The 20,238-nt window shown below is 39.5% G+C and overlaps 1 long non-coding RNA gene across 1 annotated transcript; it reads left to right on the top strand.

The window, feature by feature from the left end:
- Positions 1 to 13,389: 13,389 nt before the first annotated feature.
- On the top strand, positions 13,390 to 19,719 carry LOC141580164 (uncharacterized). The gene is made up of 4 exons (XR_012512256.1): positions 13,390 to 13,930; positions 16,542 to 16,588; positions 17,011 to 17,132; positions 19,491 to 19,719. It is a non-coding gene; the product is annotated as an uncharacterized LOC141580164 (long non-coding RNA).
- Positions 19,720 to 20,238: the final 519 nt, after the last annotated feature.

Genomic DNA, 20,238 nt, shown 5'->3' with positions numbered 1-20,238 from the left:
ATAAAAAGTATATTACAAAAAGAACATGAATAATTTAGATGAGTTTTTTCCTCTATAACTGTGAACCTAACACATTGTAGATATGCATAAAGTCTTGTACAGATTATCATTTTCAAGTCTGATTCAGTTTTGGTGTTGTAGGTTTGTTCTTTTTTCCTAAAATGCATTTCGTTGCTCATTCTTTCATCATGTTGGTACCTTCGTTTATGATTAGATTAACTGGTTCCCAATAAAATCTAAAAACTCCATGTGGTTTCTTTAATACATTAATTTTCATTATTTGAAATGTACCGTTTTGTCATACATACTAGATGTGTATACATTTCACTATTTTTATTAAAAATCTCTATCTGTAAAGTGAAGTTTTCCAAATCATATAAAAATGGGCAGTAAATTTTCACTTTTCTCCAAATCACTGACCAATATGCAATTATGTAAAATTTACAGATCTGATGTTAAAGGAAAGAAAGTAGCTGAAATGAATGCATTATTTAAGGACTATAATCTTCAAATCAAAGAGTCACAGAGAGGATAAAAATGACTAGGAAAGGATCCCTGCTGTTAATCACTTTGAATGCTTTTATAATGTTTAATTTCTTCTTGCCAAACAGAATAGCTGAATAGCTTATATTCATTTTTTAGCCAAAGTGTCCTGTTTTGATGTTGATAGTAAACACATTATAAACTAAGAACCAGATGTATTCTCATTTAGGATGAGGGCTTATGGCCTTTTGAACAGGATCCTGGTAACTTTTGATACAGTCTTGTGGTGGGTAATTTTATGTGTCAACATGACTGCATTAAGCAATGCCCAGATAGTTGGAAAAACATCATTTCTGGGTGTGTCTGTGAGGGTGGTGTTGTAAATGAGCATTTGAATCCATGGACTGAAGATAGAAAATTTACCCTCTATTAGGTGGGCATCATTCACTTTGTTGAGAGCTCAGATAGAACAAAAAGGCAGAAGGAAGGGTGTATTTTCTCTCTCTTCTTGATTTGGAACATCCATCTTCTCCTGTCCTAAGGCATCAGAACTCCTGCTTCTTAGGTCCTTGGCTTCTGGGTCTGACATCTGCAGTCCTCCATGTTTCTCCCTTCTTTAGCTTCAGACTGGAAGTTACATCATTATCAGCTCCCCTATTTGCAGGCTTTCAGTCTTGGACTGAATGACACCACCAGCTTTCTTGGTTTTTCTTCCAGGTTGCAGATGTCATGTTGTGGGACTTCTTGGCCTTCATAATCATGTGAACAAATTCCCATAATAAATCTCAAATATATATTCTGTTGGTTCTGTTTCTCTAAAGGATACTGATGAACACAGTTTTACCTGTCAGCCATGCCTCATGCATACAAAGAAGATACCCATTAGATATGTCTTAAATGAACAAAGGAGTAAATGCTTCTTCCAATTCCTTGTAACCCTAACTCTCTCAGCACCCACACTCTTCCAGGCTAGCCTGACCTGCAGCGAGGTCCTGTGCATCCTTAAACCACTATCTAGATATGGTGTAATGTAGGGGAAATGGAGCTCATTTACTTTGTCTGCAGCTTTTCTGGTCTTCTTCATGATTGTTCCCCCTCTAAGAATGAGGGATAATTAATTTTTAGGTAAGTTAGGTTTAAAACTGATATGGTGTGAATCTATGTTCATGCCAAATCTCACGTCGAATTGTAATCCTGTGTTGGAGGTGGGACCTGGTGGGAGGTGATTGGATAATCGGGGCAGAGTTCTTATGAATGGATTAGCACCATTCCCCCTTGGTACTGTAGGGTGAAGAGTTCTCACAAGATCTGGTTGTTTAAAACTGTGTGACACCTTTCCCCTATCTCTTCCTCTTGTTTCTGACTATGCGAAGTGCTGGCTTCCCTTTTATTTTCCACCATGATTGTAAGTTTCTAGAGGTCTCTCCAGAAACCGTACAGATGCCACCATGCTTCCTGTACAGCCTGTGGAACCATGCACCAATTAAACCTCTTTATAAATTGCCCAGTCTCAGGTATTTACAGCAATGCGAGATCAGACTAATAGAAAAATGTATCTTGATGAAACAATTTAGAAAGTATCTTTAGGAGGGAGATTCAAAATAGTTAATGATTATTATTGCACTGACATGAACTAATCAGAGGGTCACCCTGAACCAACAGCCATGTAGCTGCAAAGAGTCGGGGAGGGGAGGGAAAACTGAACACCTGTCCTGTCTTTAGCTGGTGTTTACTGTCTTTACATAAAAATATTTAGGTTCTCAGATTTCTATCACCATCCTCTGCTCTCCATGATGGCATTTTGTATTTGGGTTGTATGGAGAAGGTTGGGGAATCTAGGAGCTTATATTACATTGTGATGTGAGAGTAAATGGGCACCATGGACCACATGCTGGTTCTTGATAAAAACCCTCTTTCTACTAAAAATACAAAAAACTTAGCCAGGTGTGGTGTTGTGCACCTGTAATCCCAGCTACTCAGGAGGCTGAGGTAGGAGAATCGCTTGAACCTGGGAGGCGGAGATGCAGCAAGCCAAGATCACACTATTGCACTCTAGCTTGGGCAACAAGAGTGAAATTCCACCTCAAACAAAAAGCAAAAAGAATTTTCTGGGTTTTCAGCTGGTGTCTTTGAGTTGGGATGATTTTTCTTGGAGTATTCAAGAGTTAGTGGTCTCCTGCTGATTCAGCATTGCCTCAACCTTGATACAAAGGACCCTCTCCAAGGTCTGTGTTCCTTCTTCGGCCGGGTAGGGCCACTCCATCAAGGTCCTCAGTCACACTTGCACAGATTTCTGGTCTTACTCACATATTATGGTAACAAAAAACAACTTGAGTTCCCTTTGGATAAGTAAAAGTTTTCAGCAGCGTCCTTCAATGAATGATACCAGAGTAGGTTGGAGAGCAATGGCCCTCCATGCACGTGTATTTGGAGCATCCAAAATTGGACCAAGGCAAAAGCCTTTTGCCTGCAGTTCCTCTCAAATATCCAAGTGTTCTAAAGTCATCCCTTTCTCTCAAGGCTGGAGGAAGTAAGTAAAACAAAGAGAAAATGAGGCCCTGTGTGCCTTTCTTTCTCTGTCTCCCTTCATCAGTTTCTCTCCTTTCCCTTACTTTTCTAGAACTACATTTGACTAGCTCATCTTTTGTATCCAATTGTTCCTCTTATTTCTAACTTCAGTCTTAGGGTAAATCAAGCATGCAAAGAAGTTTACAAATTGTTTTGCTCATCACTGCCTGGATGTATTAAATGGCAGCTCAGGGAATTTGTAAAATACTTTAAAACAACAACAACAACAACAACAACAACAACAACAACAACAACAACAAATGGGTACAGTGGCTCTCACTTGTAATCCCAGCACTTTGGGAGGCTGAGGCAGGTGGATCACCTGAGGTAAAGAGTTTGAGACCAGCCTGGCCAACATGGTGAAACCCCATCTCTACTAATAAAGACAAAAATTAGCCAGGCATGGTGGTGCATGCCTGTACTCCAAGCTTCTCAGGAAGCTGAAGCAGGATAATGGCTTGAACCCCGAAGACGGAGATTGCAGTGAGCCGAGATCATGTCACTGCACTCCAGTCTGGGCAACAGAGCAAGACTCTCTAAAAAAAAAATTTTTTTTCTCATTCTGTTGGTTGCCAGTTCACTCTAATGATTGTTTCTTTTGCTGTGCAGAAGCTCTTAAGTTTAATTACATCCCATTTGTCTATTTTGGCTTTTGTTGCTATTGCTTTTGATGTTTTAGTTATGAAGTCCTTGTCTATGCTTATGTCCTGAATGATATTGCCAAGGTTTTCTTCTAGGGTTCTTATGGCATTAGGTCTTACATTTAAGTCTCTAATCCATCTTCAGTTAACTTTTGTATAAGTTGTAAGGAAGGGGTCCAGCTTTAGCTTTCTGCACAAGGCTAGCCAGTTTTCCCAGCACCATTTATTAAATAGGGAATCCTTTCTCTATTGATTGTTTTTGTCAGGTTTGTCAAAGATCAGATGGTTGTAGATGTGTGTTGTTACTTCCAAGGCCTCTGTTCTGTTCCACTGGCCTATATCTCTGTTTTGGTATTGGTGCAATGCTGTTTTGATTACTGTAGCCTTGTAGTATAGTTTGAAGTCAGGCAGGGACATGGATGAAGCTGGAAACCATCGGTCTGAGCAAACTGACACAAGAACAGAAAAGCAAACACTGCATGTTCTCACTCATAAGTGGGTGTTGAACAATGAGAACACATGGACACAGGGAGGGGAATATCACACACTGGGGCCTGTTGGGGGGTGGGGGGTTAGGGGAGGGATACAGGGCAGGTGGGGGGATTGGGGAGGGATAACATTAGGAGAAATACCTAATATAGGTGACGGGGGGATGGATGCAGCAAACTGCCATGGCATGTGTATACCTATGTAACAGTCCTGCATTATCTGCACATATACCCCAGAACTTAAAGTATAATAAAAGAGAAAGAAAAATAAATTGGTATATTAAAGAGAAAGACAAAAACAAAAACAAAAAGCCATCTTGTAACTGTATTATTTTATTTGCTCTATTATGCCCTCTGCTACCTTATATTAATGCTTCCTACCCCTTTTAAAAATTGTCCTTCCCTAAAGAGTCATTTTAGACTCTTTTCCCCCTGATCCACTTTCCTTTCTAAGGTTGGCATCTCCCCTTTGAGTCCAGATCTCATCCATCCATGCTTATGCATGGACATCACACTTTCTATTCTCTCCTCTCTTCCTTACATCATTAATTTTTGTGTTTACTGGAAAATTCAAATCAACATATAAACATGAGGTTAACTTCTGATCTTTAAAAATCCTTCTCTTAACCCCAGCTTCTCCTGCCAGTGCTTCATTCCTTTGTTTCAGCAAAAAAACTTCCAAGGACTTTATGTTGTCTGTATCTCCAATTTCCCTATCCTTCATTTTCCCTGACCCCAAATCAGACATTGTTTCTACTTCTTCCCTGAAAAGTGTCTGTCTTTTCACTGGAAAATCTCTTTCTAATGTCTCTAGTGACTTTCTTCTATCAAATCAATTGACAAATGATCAGTTTTCCCTCCACTTCACTATTGGCCCTTCTCAGCATTTTTTTTTAAATTGGATCTTCCCTTTCTTGCTGACCTTTCAATATTGGGCTCAACCTCTAATCTTCTTCTCCTGTCTATATTCACTCCTTTGGTGATCTCATTTAATTGCATCCCTCAAGCCATCTATATCACAGTAATTCCCCAAGTTATATTTTAAACTTGGACCTCTACAATTAGCTCAACCCTTAGGTATCCAAACTTACATCTAACCTTAATGTCTCCATTAGGTGGAATCCAACACCTGCTCCATCCACAACCATTCACCATCCCATGCGATAACAACTCCATCCTGCCATATGCTCACGCCAGAACCTTGGCATCTACCCATGACTCTTCTCTTCCCTGACATACAACCTTCTCTCTGCTAGGAAATCCTGTCGGCATTACCTCCAGCATAAATCTAGAGTCAGTCACTCCTCAGTCATCTTATCTGGGATTATTCCGAAAGTCTTTTTACTTATATTCATCTTTCCCATTTTTACCTCTGATAGCCTGTTCTCAGGTACACCATCAGAGTGATCATCTAAAATGTAAATCATGTTACTCCTGTGCTCAATATTCAGCAAAGTCTCCCATTTGAGAGTTAAAAGTGAAATTCTTAGGGTGGACAATAATCTCTTCTCTAGCCTGAACTTTTGGTGTCTCTGATCTTGACTCCTCCTCGCCTCTCTTCTTGCCAATGGTCCTAGCCACATGGTCTCCTTGGAAGGCCCTCAAACAAGCCAAACATACTCTTGCCTTATGACTTTTGTTTGGCTATTTCTTGTGCCTCAAAATATCTTTTCTCAAATATCAGCATGGATAACTTTCTCAGTTTCACATCTTTTTTCCTAAGTCACTTGAAAATTGCAGGCTGCTCTGACCATCCTACTTAAAATTGCAACCTGCTCATCTCTCAGTGCTACTCTGCTCCTAATTACCCCTTCCACTAGTATTTACCTTTTCATTATCTTTTTCTTACTTTATAACATACTATGACAAAGACCCTCATGCTCATTAACTTGGTGCTACCCTAGATTTTCCAGCTCTTATTGCATTAGCATAGGGGCATGTAATCAAATTTGGCCAATCAAATATAAGCAGAAATATGATGTGTTGTTTCTTAGCTGAGGGCATTTTTACCTCCTCTATTTTATCTCCTTTTGCCTCTCAGCACAGTGACTTTAGATGTCACTTTTTCAGATGATACATCCATAGGACGGTTGCAGGAACCCAGCACATAACAGACTGTACTGTGGGAATATAAACCTTTATGGTTATGTGAGTAACAATATTAAAAATTCTACAGCATATTTATGATGTTTATTTTTATTATCTCCCTTGAACTAGAATAGAAATACCATTATGATGAGCATTTTTCTTTCTTTTATTCACTGTTTTATCCTAAGTGCCTGAATCAGTGCCTGGGATATAGTGGACACCCAATCAATATTTGCAGAATGAGTGAATGAGCTGGGAAAAAAATGTATTTTTTTGCATTTCTCTCCCTGGCTCTGACAAGCTCTCTGTGTCTTTTTTTCTCTTAGTGCATGTAGTTTTATTTAATGTAGTCATTTGATTAAGCCAGAGAGGGTCCTCTTCTGGAGGAGATTAGGATATTTGCAGTGGGATGTAGAAGTGACGGAATCCACAGGTAATTTTACCTTTCTCTCTCTCTTCCCTGCGTGCAAAGTAAACAGCTCTCATCACACTATCCACAGGGTTGTTTGGAATGGGCCACTGCAGACCTTCCATTGCTGAGCTAACTACAGATCAACATCCAGGAGAATTTCATACCCTAAACTAAATCATTTTCCCGCAGCAAACCCCGATTCCCCACTTGTAGCATTGCACACCTAAGTGAAATCCAAATGCATGTTTGAAATTCTATCACAACAGCAGCACCAGGTTTATTGGAAAGCCTCCCCCGCAGTCACTGTGAACATGTTGGCTCGCTGTGAGGGGCACTGCCTGCTGTATCAGCTTCGCTTCCAGCCGCGACACAGCTGCTGTGTCCTTCCAACTTCCACACTTCGACGTCTGGCAGCCTGCAGCGTGGGAAGTTGACTTGAGTTTTAGGCTGTTACTGCGGGTAGTCTCTAGCAACTATTCAACTCGAAAGACTGAGGACTTTGTGATGCCATTATACAGGAAAGCATCCCTAACCTTCTGCTTCCTTAATGATGTGAACTTTCCTGGAAATAGATATACAGTCTCAGGGTCATTATGAGTAGTAGCAATACTTTTTTCTACATTTATACAATACATGACAAAACACTTTTACATGGATTTTCACTTTTGGTCTTCGGACCAGGGCCCACAACAGTGCCTGCAACGTAGTAAATGCATAATATTTGTTGAAGAAATGAATAATAAACAAGTAAGAGGTTTTTAAAGAGTAACTGTAAACACAGAATGAAAGGAAAATGCAAGGACAGTTTTAGCCTTCAGATCTTCTGCTTCATTATCCGACCCCTGAGAAAACAATTAGGAAGGATTATAGGTATGTACAGTGGGTTAGATGGCATTTAAATGCATTTTCGTTATTGTTATTGCTGCTGTTGTTTCCTCTCTTAGAAGGCAGAAGTCATTTTGGAGCAGAATTTCTTTGCTCTGGGAAGAATCCCTTGAGTGGACCTTATTAGTTATATAAGTGTAAGAAAGAAATAACATTGCTTTGAAGGAAAAATAGAATATTACCCTTTTCTTTGTTTTGACCTGACACTTAGTGTCTCTTCCAATCACTCTATGTATTTAAAGCTCCTCCTTTGGGAGAAAGTAAACCAATTTGCTCCTAAACGGAAGAGAATTGAGCCCTCCAGTCTTTCTTTTTTGAGATGCACTGCATGTAGCCATTGATGAATAGATGTTTCCAGCCTAAGGCTGACGATGCTGAGGAAGGTATGGCAGGTCCTCAGGAGGGCACTCACAGTGAAGGCAGAATGCAGCCTACTACATTGCTTACTTGGGGTGCAACGTTCAGACTTAGCCTGTCTTGCAGGCAGAAGCCCCTGGAAACCCAGCCCCCTGGCATGGAGGAGGGAAGCTTTGGAAACTAGGTAAATTTAAACTAAACTAGTGTAACCTTGGGAAGGAAAGCATAAAACCCTAGCGAACCCAGCAGTCTCGTACCTGTCCATTGGAAACTCTGCTCCTTCTCACTCCAGTTAACTGAAGGCAAACCCCAGATCTGATGGAAACGCAGGCTGAGACTGCAGAGAAAATATCATTACATGTGCATGGCGGGAACCTTTCCAGCAAAGTGCTTGTCAGGGTGTTCAAGTGTAGAAAGTGGGATTTCACTTGAAAGGTGCAGGCTGTGGGGGAATCTTTGTGCCTTCTGGCTAATAAATGTACACTGTGTAGAAGAATTTACTGAAGATTTGTTTTGTCTCATACCATTCACACATATGGATTTTGAGCATGTATATGAGAAGGCACATGGCTTTTCTTTCCCTGTAATTACTGGAGGGGACTCCTATTTCACAAAACAACCTGTCAGTTGTTGGAGGAACAAATTGGCTCAGGTCAGTCTGCAACACAGATATTATGGAAAAATTATGGAACTTCTTCAAAAGCTTATCTATGTAGGTTACCACAGGTCAGGTACAAAAGGCACTATGCAGATACATTAAGTCAGTGAATACATGGAAAATATTTGGAACAGTGCCCAGGTACATAATAAGTTCTATAGATATTATATTAAAGAATATAATCATAATTGTACTAAACAGCAAGGAAGAAAAATATGGGTTGTATTGGGAGCGTGTAATAGTGGAATCTAACCTGGCGTGTAAATCAGGAATAGTTCTCCTCAAAAATTGAAGCTGTTGGATTAGTTTGCTAAAGAGATGTAGAAATAGCACCCCATGCTGCAGATCCTGGGTTGGGGGTCAGGTTAAGAGATGTCAGTCAGGGATTGCTAGATTAGAAAAAGAAAAGCTTTGAGATATGGCTGAAGAGCCATGTTCAGGATTTTTGGCTTTATCCAAAGGGAACTGGCCAAAGAATGACCCTGGTTAATGTCCATTTTAATGAACTATTATTTTTTGATAAAAATATAATTTGGTTCTAGTGGGGCAAAGTGTGTGTGTGTTTACATGTATGTGTGTGTGAGAGTGCATGTGTCTGTTTGTAGTGGGGGAGGGTAGAAAAGAGTGGATAGTTGAGTCCAATCAGAGATCTATTACTAACATCCAGGCAGCAATAGATGGTAGCTTGAACTAATAAGGAGGCCGTAGGTTGGCGAGAAGTGAAGGGAGGAGGGATAAATATCTAGAAAGAAAAATTCTAAATAGTTGGTCATTTGATGGAGGTTAGGGAGGAATGTACGAAAAGAAAGAATGCCCCTAAAATCATCGTTCCCTGGTCCTTTTTAAATGGAGATGAATACTAAAACTGAAAAAGGTATCAGGGAATATCGGGTACAAATTTATCTTTAATTATATGTAAAAAAATACCCATCTCAGATTACTAAGGGGAGTTCTTCTTCTCCATGTATCTGATTGTTTAGTGGCAGAACCTAGACTAGAACCAAAGTCAGCTGCTTTTTTCATGATGTTTCCTTTACTGAATGGAGGTAGCATCTTCTCTTATATAGTAATATTCACTTATGGCTACTAAATAATTTTCTAAATATACATTTAGAAGCACGTTGAAGTGTTTTTCAACAGTAAAGTCTTAACATACATTTTCTTTATATCACAAACATTTTTGATTGGATGTGATCTTGCTTAACTAGAGTTTAGTCTAACTGATGTTATTTTCCAGCTTTGGGAAGAATCTGCAGCATTGTGGAAACTCAGATGTTACCACTAAAACTTTAGTATTTCCATCCTTCTACTCTGAATAAATGCCAAGAACTTTTCTTTAGAATTCTTTTTCAGATAATTCAGGCTCACAACAATCTACTATAAGTTTAATCAAGGGAAACCAAGGGAAAAATGAAATAAATGTTGCTATTCAAATGGCAGCATTTAGATAAAGGACTGCATAAACATGGACATTTAATTTTATTGAAATTTAAATGAGTTTACTACTCATTGGATTTAAGGTCTGTTAATTAGGGCAGGAGTGCCTTGTAAATCCTGGATGAATGCATATTTGCCACATACAGTTGTAGCTGACAACAGTCCTTTGTACAAAATGAAGAATAAATCTAAACCAATTAAGATACTGTATATATAATTATGAATATTATAAATAAAATGATGTGACTGTGGCTTGTGCATTTAAACATGTGTTAGACTGATACTTCATTCATTCTTGGTAACTTTTTGCTGATTATCCCATTCTAATGGAAAACTTGCTACTACCTAGCCGTCTTTCAGACAGGTTGATAAAGCCCCCAATAAAGAGATATTATATAACATTGGATGTAAATCTGGTCCCTGTTCACAGTCAAGGAGGATGATCAATGCAGTAGTAGTAGTGAGGGGGGCTTTTGAGATACTAAGATGAAGGTACAATTTTTATATCAGTGAACTCACAATCTTGTGGTGGGGGTAGACAGACACAGAAATGAATGGCAACTGCTGTTATAACTTGAAAAGTACATGGCTGGACACAGTGGTTCCTGCCTATAATCCCAGCACTTTGGGAGGTTGAGGCGGGTAGATCACTCAAGGTCAGGAGTTCAAGAGGAGCCTGACCAACATAGTAAAATTCTGTCTCTACTAAAAATACAAAAATTACCCAGGTATGGTGGTGTGTGCCTGTAGGCCCAGCTACTTGGGAGGCTGAGGCAGAAGAATCACTTGAACCCGGAGGCAGAGGTTGTAGTGAGCTGGGGTCGTGTCACTGTACTCCAGCCTGGGTGACAGAGCAAGACTGTCTCAAAACAAGCAACCCCCCAGAAAAACAAAACAAAACAAAAACAAACAACTACAGGTAGCACAAAGGAGATTGCTAATGTGGGGAGTTTGGGGGATTCTGAGCTGGGTTTTCAAAGATGAAAGGCATATTTCAGATGGTGAAGGGCAATGAAATCACTACAACTCTCTTAAATCACCTTTTAAAAAAAGCAGAAAAACATTTCTTGAGAGGCAATTCAAGTTATCCAGATAACTCTATTTGCTCTCTGTTGGGATCAGGCCTATGCATAATTTCATGTTGCTAACATCTAGATTTTATCCTGTAAGGGTGAAAGAAATTTTTGTTCATCAAAATGAAGACTGAAGGTTGCAGCTTTACAGGCTGGCAGAACATGTGACCTCACATAGGATCCAGCATTCTTTCTTTCAGTTCCCGTATATACTCAGTCTTTCAAATTTTGCTTTGAACCAGTTTTACCATTCTGTAGGTTTTGTCATTAATTAGTGAAATATATCTTTGATATATCTGTATTCTATATTTGAAGAAGTCTTTTTTTTTAATTTTATTTTTAGCCAGGGTCTCTGTCTGTGGCCCCTGCTGGAGTACAGTGGTGCAATCATGGTTCATTGCAGCCTTTAACTTCTGGGATCAAGTGATCCTCCCACCTGAACCTCTTGAGTGTCTGAAGCTACAGACATGCACCACTGTGCCTGGCTGAAAAAATTTATGTTTTTAATTTATTAAATATGAGAGTTGAATAACATATACACTGGAATTAATAATTTTGGAGCCACTTACCCATTCCATATAGCAGCTGGTACCCATTCCATATAGCAGTTGGTACTCATCCCATCAAGCAGAAAGAATTGTCGTTTTCTTTTTGTGTCCTTTTTACTCCCTTGTTAGGTCTCTGGAGAATTCTCAGAGAAATTATCAGTCCTTCACCAGACTTTATAGGACCCTTCAGTTTATGGAAGAGGCTCAAAAAAAGAGCTGATGCAGGTTTTGGCATTGTGTCAGTCACAGATGAAGGTGAGAGTGAATATGCATGTTTTGGAACTTCCTGTATTTTGTTGGTGTATCTCCTGTAAAGCATCTTCCATTTGTTAGCTTTAAAAGTCAGAATCGAGAACTTTTTAAAAGATCCGTCCTTGTTGCATAAGCTCTGTGCTCCCATAAAGTAGCTGGATCTGAGCCTAAAATATGGATTTTTAAAAATTCACCTCAGGATATCTGTTTGGACTAAGACGACAATGCGTTTCTTGGGGGAAAGTGGATGGCGGTGGAAAGCCTCTTCTGAGCTGACAAAGAACAAAAATGGTACACACACCCTTTTGTCTAAAAACATGACATCTTCTCAGGCCTTCTGGGTACTGTTTCTTTTTGTCCCTATTTTTTTTTTTTTAAAGCTAAAGGTGAATTGACAGTGTCTACCCTGAATGTGCACTGTATTAAGCATTGCACTTTCATATGTATATGAATGTATATTTCATTTTATCCTCAATCCTAGATTGTGAGGTTCATATCTCTTTTTTTGGAAATTATATGCTAAATGTCTTGAAATTGTCTTGAAATCTGAGTTTACTTGTCTTGAAATTTAGGATGATATATTTCTTTATAAAGCAGTTTTTCAAGAATGACTCATCAGTGATCTTGTTCAAGGCTGAACCCTGTTGGTGAGGTTCCCAGTTTGCACATTTTCTACCTTTTGCTCTGGCCTCAGATGTGAGATAGCCAGTCTGAAGTCCAGATACAAGCATACGTCTTTCTCACATAAAAACAATCAATTCTAGACAAAGAAACCCAGTATTTTAATGGAAAAGCACGGAAAAAAATTATTACATGATGCATGTATATTGAAATTCTCCTGGCTAGTACTTTCTCCTTTTTCTCACAGACTTCATTTTGCTATTCAAAGCAACAATTTGCTCAGGGCACATTTTATTAGCATTTGGGTTGATAATGTACAGTATGCAAATTAGATATGAAAGCCACTGTTGCAAAAAAGAAAAAAAAAGCCAATCTAATTTAGGAATCTGATCTCTATTTGCAGTTGCTCATCCATGTCACACTGCCCAACATGTGTCCATGGGCCAGATGCATGATGCCCTGCAGAGTATCATAATACTCAGTTGTTAATTTCATAGTCTTATAGCATCAAAGAATGGCAGAGGCAGCCCACAAGCAGGAGAAGACAGCTAGCTGTGAAGCAGTTAAATGCTTGCCTTCCCTTGGTAAAAGAAATCTTTCTGAGGCAACTCTGCTGACTTCAGAACTTGAATATTTATGCTACAGAGGAAATCAGCCATAAATTTACATTTTTAGCAGCTAGGTTATCGCAGGGAGGGAAAGGAAGAATAATAATATTAAAAAAGGAATTGGACAATACAATCAATCCTTCACAAAATCTAGCCCAACTTTAAAAGATAATTATTGAAAATAGAAGTCCCTTTGTTCCTAATTAGACAAAGAATTGTCTTAATACAAATTGTTCTTAAATCCATCTTTAATCAAATTTGTTCAGTGTTTAGCACTCTATTATAACAACAGCTTATTTATCTGACTGTGTCAGGGAGTTAGTTGTTCCACATAAGTGAATTTCACAGATAACTGAAACATACACCCTCAAGTGAAAAAACTTTAGAAAAATGAACCATTTTGATGAAAACACTACTAAAATGTATTATGCAACACCTGCTATCTTCAATAGCGTTTGTCAAATAATTAATGCCTTTTCTTCATGTAGCCAATATTTCCCAAGAACTAACAAATAGGAACAGAAATGGGGCAGGGAATAAAAATGAAGACTCCTCAAATCTGCCACGGCTGCTGGCTTTGCAATCACAGGTGTTTCTATCACTTCTTTGAGTCACTGTCATCTGCAACTCTCAAGCTGTCCCTGCTGCTGTGGAGGCAAGATGTCACTAAGCGGACTGTTGCCCACGGATGCTTTGTGTCTGGCCCCTGCTTCTACCACTGTGAATAAGTGAAGACTCTGTTACTCACTGCCCCTGGAGGACTCACTGACTCTGGAACCACTTCTTGTGATGTCTGCAAGCTCCTATTGTGGTACGGTCGCATCTCTGAAGTTACTCTTAGGAAGTGGAGAGAACATTTTTCCTCTTTTTTTTGCCTTACTCTGCTTTTGAGGTCTCATGGAGATTTTGTGTGGAAACAAGTCTCTCTTTTCTTACTTCCAGCCAAATCATTTCTTAAGAATAGACAAGTTCGTGGGGACTTGGCTGAAGAGCCACAGGAACAACAGACACTATGGGGTGCCTCAAATATTTTTTTTTTCTTGGAGGCTTCAAAATTCTTGTTTTCTTAAACATAGATAATCTGTGCGTACCTCACCAGCCCACCTAATGTGCCCTCACATGGCTGAGTCTCAGTGGGAACCCAGCTTAAGCTCAAGGCATTAGGGCAGTATCTGAGAGGCACAGTTTTTGTGACAAATTGGCTTTTTTTCTGGGTAGCTAACCAGTGGTTAGGTGCTGAGTTCCTTATTACCTGGCTGTTGCTTTCCTCTTTTAACCCTCCCAATTCGAATTGACTGTTTTCAGTCTATTGTGATTTGACGGCAGAGATAACCAAGGTTGGTAGTTCCTTGTATAAAACATGAATCTATGAAGTATAATGAAAGCCCTTATTGCAGTTGTCTTCAACGTTTTTGAAATCATGCAATTGTTAGCAGCATATGGGAAGTGATCAAAGATTCCCCAAACAGTTTTAAAGATTGGGTTTAACTATAATACAAACAAGACTTCGGTGTAATGTCTTACAAAACACCCACCACTGTCTTTATTCTCTTGGACTTATTTAACCACATTGCCACTGTGTTTTCTTTAGAAACATTTATTTTCCTCACCCTACTTGCTTATACTTTTTCATATTCTGGTAAACATAAGACCTTTCTTTGAAATATATTGTTTTAAATAGCTCATATTTATGGAATGGGATCCACTCAGCTCAACCTTCCATGTGAAAGATATCTCTGAAGTCGTATGATTATGACCTATGATTATGACCCATAAATCTTTTTAAAAAATACATATTTTATTGCATTTTAGGTTTTGGGGTACATGTGAAGAACATGCAAGATTGTTGCATAGGTACACACATGGCAGTGTGGTTTGCTGCCTTCCTCCCCATCACCTATCTGGCATTTCTCCCCATGCTATCTCTCCCCACCTCCCCATCTGCCCATCCCTCCCCCATTACCCCCCAGCAGACCCCAGTGTGTGATGCTCCCTTCCCTGTGTCCATGTGTTCTCCATTGTTCAACACCCGCCTATGAGTGAGAACATGTGGTGTTCGATTTTCTGTTTTTGTGTCAGTTTGCTGAGAACGATGGTTTCCAGGTTCATCCTTGACCCATAAATCTTACACAGTGACTAAAATGTGATGGGCCCGCCTCCTAGAGAGCCACACTAGTGTGTCGTAGTACACTGATTGAGAACCGTACTGCTGCTTCTGCTGGGTTGCCTCCAAATTATTGGGTGCAGACATCAGTGTTGTGCCTGTATCCTGCTAGTGTCTGCTCCTCTGAGGCCTGATCTACATGCATTCACCTCCGAGGTATGCCAAAATGATGCCCAATGCTGTACCTCTAGGTAAATATCATGTCTTTAGATGAGATGATATCCGAGATTTCTTCCAACCCACACAGTTTATTTATGAAGTTGGAGCCTGAAACTTCCCATTAGATCTTTGCCAACTGCCACTCGGGCCTCTGATGCCATTTCAAAGGGCATGCACTTAAAATGAGCTTGCTCTCTTGCCTTCCCTTTAATCTCCCCTCAACCTTTTCTCTGCTTGCTCTGTTTATCCCCTTACTAATAATGAGTAGCGGTAATACTGCCTGAGTCAAGAGAAAGGAAATTTGGTATATTTCTTTTCAGATCATCTTTACATAGATCAATCCTTTGATACACCGGGGTTTATTATGGATGTTGGGAAAGCTGAAAAAATATAAGTAAAACTTAAAAAATTTTCTTAAAGCCACATTTCCCCTGAATGACCAAATATCACAAAAAGGAAGAACAGATACACAGTTTCTCTGTGTATCTGTCTTCCGCAATAGAGAGAACTATGTGAATCGCTTCTTTGCCAGTGTGGTTGCGATGTCAGTTTCCTTAGACTGCTGTAACAAATTACATCAAACTCGATGGAGTAAAACAACAGAAATGTATTCTCTCACAGTCCTGGGGTCTAAAAGTCTACATTCAGGTGCCAGCAGGGCCAGGCTCCTTCTAAGAACGTTCAGGGAGAATCTTTCCTTGCCCCACTCAGGTGTGGTAGCTCCCCGTGGTCCTTGGTGTTCATTGACTTATAGCTGCTTCACTCGTCTCCAACTCTTTATTGTCACGTGTGTGTGTGTCTAGTGTGTCTGGGCCCTTTTCAACCCAGGCCAGAAGCATTTCTGCTGTCCAAAAACCTTGTCAGTTGTCCACGTAATTCACAAAGGTCTAAGCCATCAGACAAGCAGGTCCTTTACAAATCTTTCCTGGATAACCTTATTTCTATTTCTGGCTTCTGTCGAGATGGTTGATTGGATCCATTACTCACGGGCCTATTCTCCCCAATAAAAAGTCATTTAGCCCCACACTACAAGGTTGAGAATTCAATTCGCATTGTCATTTAGCCACTCATAGGATGAATCTCTGCCTTTGGTTTTCAGAAATCTCAGCTACCACCACCTTTCAGGGCAGATGTGGAAGCTTTCAGGTAAGTTATACTGCATTCGAATTGGGAATTTGAAGCCCTAAGCTAATCCTTTCTTTTTCCTCCCTTCCTCTATTACAGTTCGGAGCAATAAACCACTTTAATTATTATATTACTTTTTGATAAAAATATTCTAAGATATCAAATACTGCATTCACCCAGAACTTTGCCTTTATAAGTATTTGACTGGGGATACCCAATAATAGTATTTTGTGTATTTTTATTGCCAGATGTTATAGACTGAATATTCATGACCCCCTCCCCAAATCATATGTGAAAGCCCTAACCACTAGTGTGACTGTTATTTGGAGGAAGAAAGCAATTAAGATTAAATAAAGACATAAGGATGGGGCCCTGGTTCAGTAGGATGAATGTCCTTATAAGAAGAGTCATCAGAGAGCTCACTTTTTCTCTTTCTGTGGCAGGCACCAGAGGAAGACCATGTGAGGACATAGTGAGAAGGCTGTCATCTCCAAGGGTGACAGTCCTCGCTGGGAACTAAATGAGGCAGAACCTTGATATTGGGCTTCCAGCATCCAGAATAAGGGTGAGAAAATACATTTTTGTTTAAGCCACCTAGTCTGTGGTTTACTGATATGACAGCCCAAGCTGATGAAAACATGACAGTATGGAGTATCAGTGCCCTCTTCACCACTGGAAATAGAGTCATTAGTGCCTTTAAGTTTCATAAGCTTAAAGAAACATTTCTGGAATCCCCAGAGCCAATTTAGAAACCCCAACCTTAAGACTGCATTCCTCTAGAACCGCTCCTGGTATCAAAATGTATATCAGTCAGGGTTCTCCACAGAAACAGAACTATATCTGTGAGATCTATATATTAAATGTATACATTTATATTATTTATGAAACATGCATTATATGTTATATTCATTATATATAATATTACATATATTATAAATTGTGTGTGTGTATATATATATATATATATAAATAAATAAATATATATATATATATATATATATATAATTTATTTCAAGGAATTGGCTCATGCAATTGCAATTGCAGGAGATGGCAAGTCTGAAAAGATAGATTGTAGGGCAGACCAGCAGGCTGGAAACTCTTGGGCAGGAATTGACATCTGACATGCTTTGGGCTCTGTGTCCCCACCCGAATCTCATCCTGAATTGTACTCTAATAATTCCCATGTGTTGTGAGAAGGACCTGGTGGGAGATAATTGAATCATGGGGCTGGTCTCCCTCATACTGTTCTTGCTGAATACTCTCATGAGGTCTGATAGTTTTAAAAATGGGAGTTTCCCTGGATAAGCTCGCTCTCTCTGCCTGCTGCCATCCATGTAGGATGTGACTTGCTCCTCCTTGCCTTCCACTGTGATTGTGAGGCCTCCCCAGCCACATGGAATTGTAAGGCCATTAAACTTCTTTCTTTTGTAAGTTGCCCACTCTCAGGTTTGTCTTTATATCAGTTTAAAACAGACTAATATAACATCTTTATCTTGAGACAAAATTTGTTCTTTCTAAGGGAAACATCAGTTTTTTGCTTTTAAGGCATTCTAAATGATTAGGTGATGCCCACACACATTATAGAACTTAAAATCAACTGAATGTAAGTATTGGTCACATCTACAAAATACCTAGCAACACCTAGATTAGAATTTGACTGATTACTTGGGTACTGCATCCTGGCCGAATTGACACATAAAAGTACACATCACAACTGCAGAGTAGTGGGTAGAAGTGTCAAGAAAGGGTTCTCACCCCAGCCAGCCAGGCCTCCTGCTGGGCTTAAAGGGTGTCCCTCTTGTTCCCTTTACAGAACAGCATAAAAAGGCACTATGACAGGGGCTCAAATGTTATCAAACTCTATTGGGAGGAAGAGAGGGAGTGGTTATTAGAATACATTGACTTATAAACCATCTTGGAATTTTTTCACATAACAATACTGCCAAGAGATTTACCAAGAGAACAAGGTAAACAGCAAAAATTCCCACATGTGGTTTTTCTAGCAAGCATACACATGATTCTGGTTACAAATGCCTGCCAGCTTTTTCTACTAAGGCAGCTCTTTGCAGAAATGTTTGGTTTAACAAGCTCTACACATGCTCCTTTTTAGAGCTCTGTCCTTCCAATATGACTATTTCAATAATGGCCCACATTCTATTGATTTCCTCCAAAGGACTATGGGTGATCATTAGAGGATTTTTAACGTATTGGCTTCAGGCTCCCAAGAAAATTTTTCCCTGGGTTCCTATTACACTCTCCTACATTTTTACAGCAGATTTGCTTTCAAAGAGCTTTCACATACAGTCCCACCTGATTTTCCATATTCCTTTCTGTTATTCCGCTCCCCTGTATCTCTCTCTGTCTCTCCCCTCTCTCTCTCCATAATTCTACCTCCCTCCTCCCTCGTGGCTTCTAGTTCTTTTTCACCACTCAGCTTTCTGACTTTGCCTCCCTTCTCTCTCTCCTATTCTCTTCTGTCATTTTTTTTTTAACTGAGCATAGTGTGATTTTTTTTTCTTTTTAGTAAATATTGGCTTAAGTTTCTTAATATATACTTTAGTGTCTGAGTAGATGCTGTGTTTTATTTTCTGTTTAAACATGAAATTAATATTTTATTGATTTTTTTTCTTGCTTCTGTGTGCCCCCTTCTCTTGCCTGCAGCTGTGTAATAGCTTTCTGCTTTATCTTGGCTAAAATCTGTTCTCTCCTGATAAGACCAAGGCTGCCTTAGACATTGGACACAGTAGTCACAGGGCCATGAGTTCATGACAATTTTAGGGGACCACAAAAATGTTTTAATTTCTTATAATATCAGAAGAAAAATGAATATAGTTTGGTCTGGATTATCTTAATCTTTTTGCCAATGCTATAATAAAATTTATATATGTGTCTATTGACTCTCTGTCTTCTATCTGTCTTATAGAAAAAGGGACCGACAAAGGTGCCCAAGACCCGTGGGAATCATAAAGCAGCCCTGTATGAAACAAAGTGAATTACTCTCTTATGACTTCCTGTTGCATTTAGGATAAAGACCAAAATCCTTCCAGGTCAGAGAATGCTTTTTAAACCCTTCAGCCCCATTTTATATCTTTCTGCCTCAAAATCACCTATTGTATGAAATACATCCTTTCAGTTTCTGGACAAACCTAATCTTTTCCCCCTCAGAGCCTCCTCTGTCTGGAACATTCTTCTCTGACTAGTCTTTGGTCTTCTGTCCATTCTTCAGGCTTCAGTTGAAGTGCTACTTCCTTGGGGGACTCTTCCCCACCATGCTTTTCATAAACCCCTTTCCATAACCCTAGAACTGTAACTGTAATTCAAATTATACACATATATATATGTGTGTGTGTGTGTGTGTGTGTGTGTGTGTGTGTGTGTGTGTATGTATATATGTAATTTTTATATATATATATATTTTTTTTAGATGGAGTCTCACTCTGTTGCCCAGGCTGAGGTGCAGTTGCACAATCTCAGCTCACTGCAACCTCTGCTTCCCGAGTTCAAGCAATTCTCGTGCCTCAGCCTCTCGAGTAGCTGGCTGTGCCACCATGCCCAGCTAATTTTTTTTTTTTTTGTATTTTTAGTAGAAACAAGGTTTCACCATGTTGGCCAGGCTGGCCTAGAACTTCTGGGTTTAAGTGATCCACCTGTCTTGGCCTCCCAAAGTACTG

The sequence above is a fragment of the Saimiri boliviensis genome, chromosome 10, assembly GCF_048565385.1.
Source record: "Saimiri boliviensis isolate mSaiBol1 chromosome 10, mSaiBol1.pri, whole genome shotgun sequence".
NCBI lineage: Eukaryota > Metazoa > Chordata > Mammalia > Primates > Cebidae > Saimiri > Saimiri boliviensis.
The sequence above is the reverse complement of the archived record's forward strand: the minus strand, read 5'-3'. Positions and strand labels throughout refer to the sequence as shown.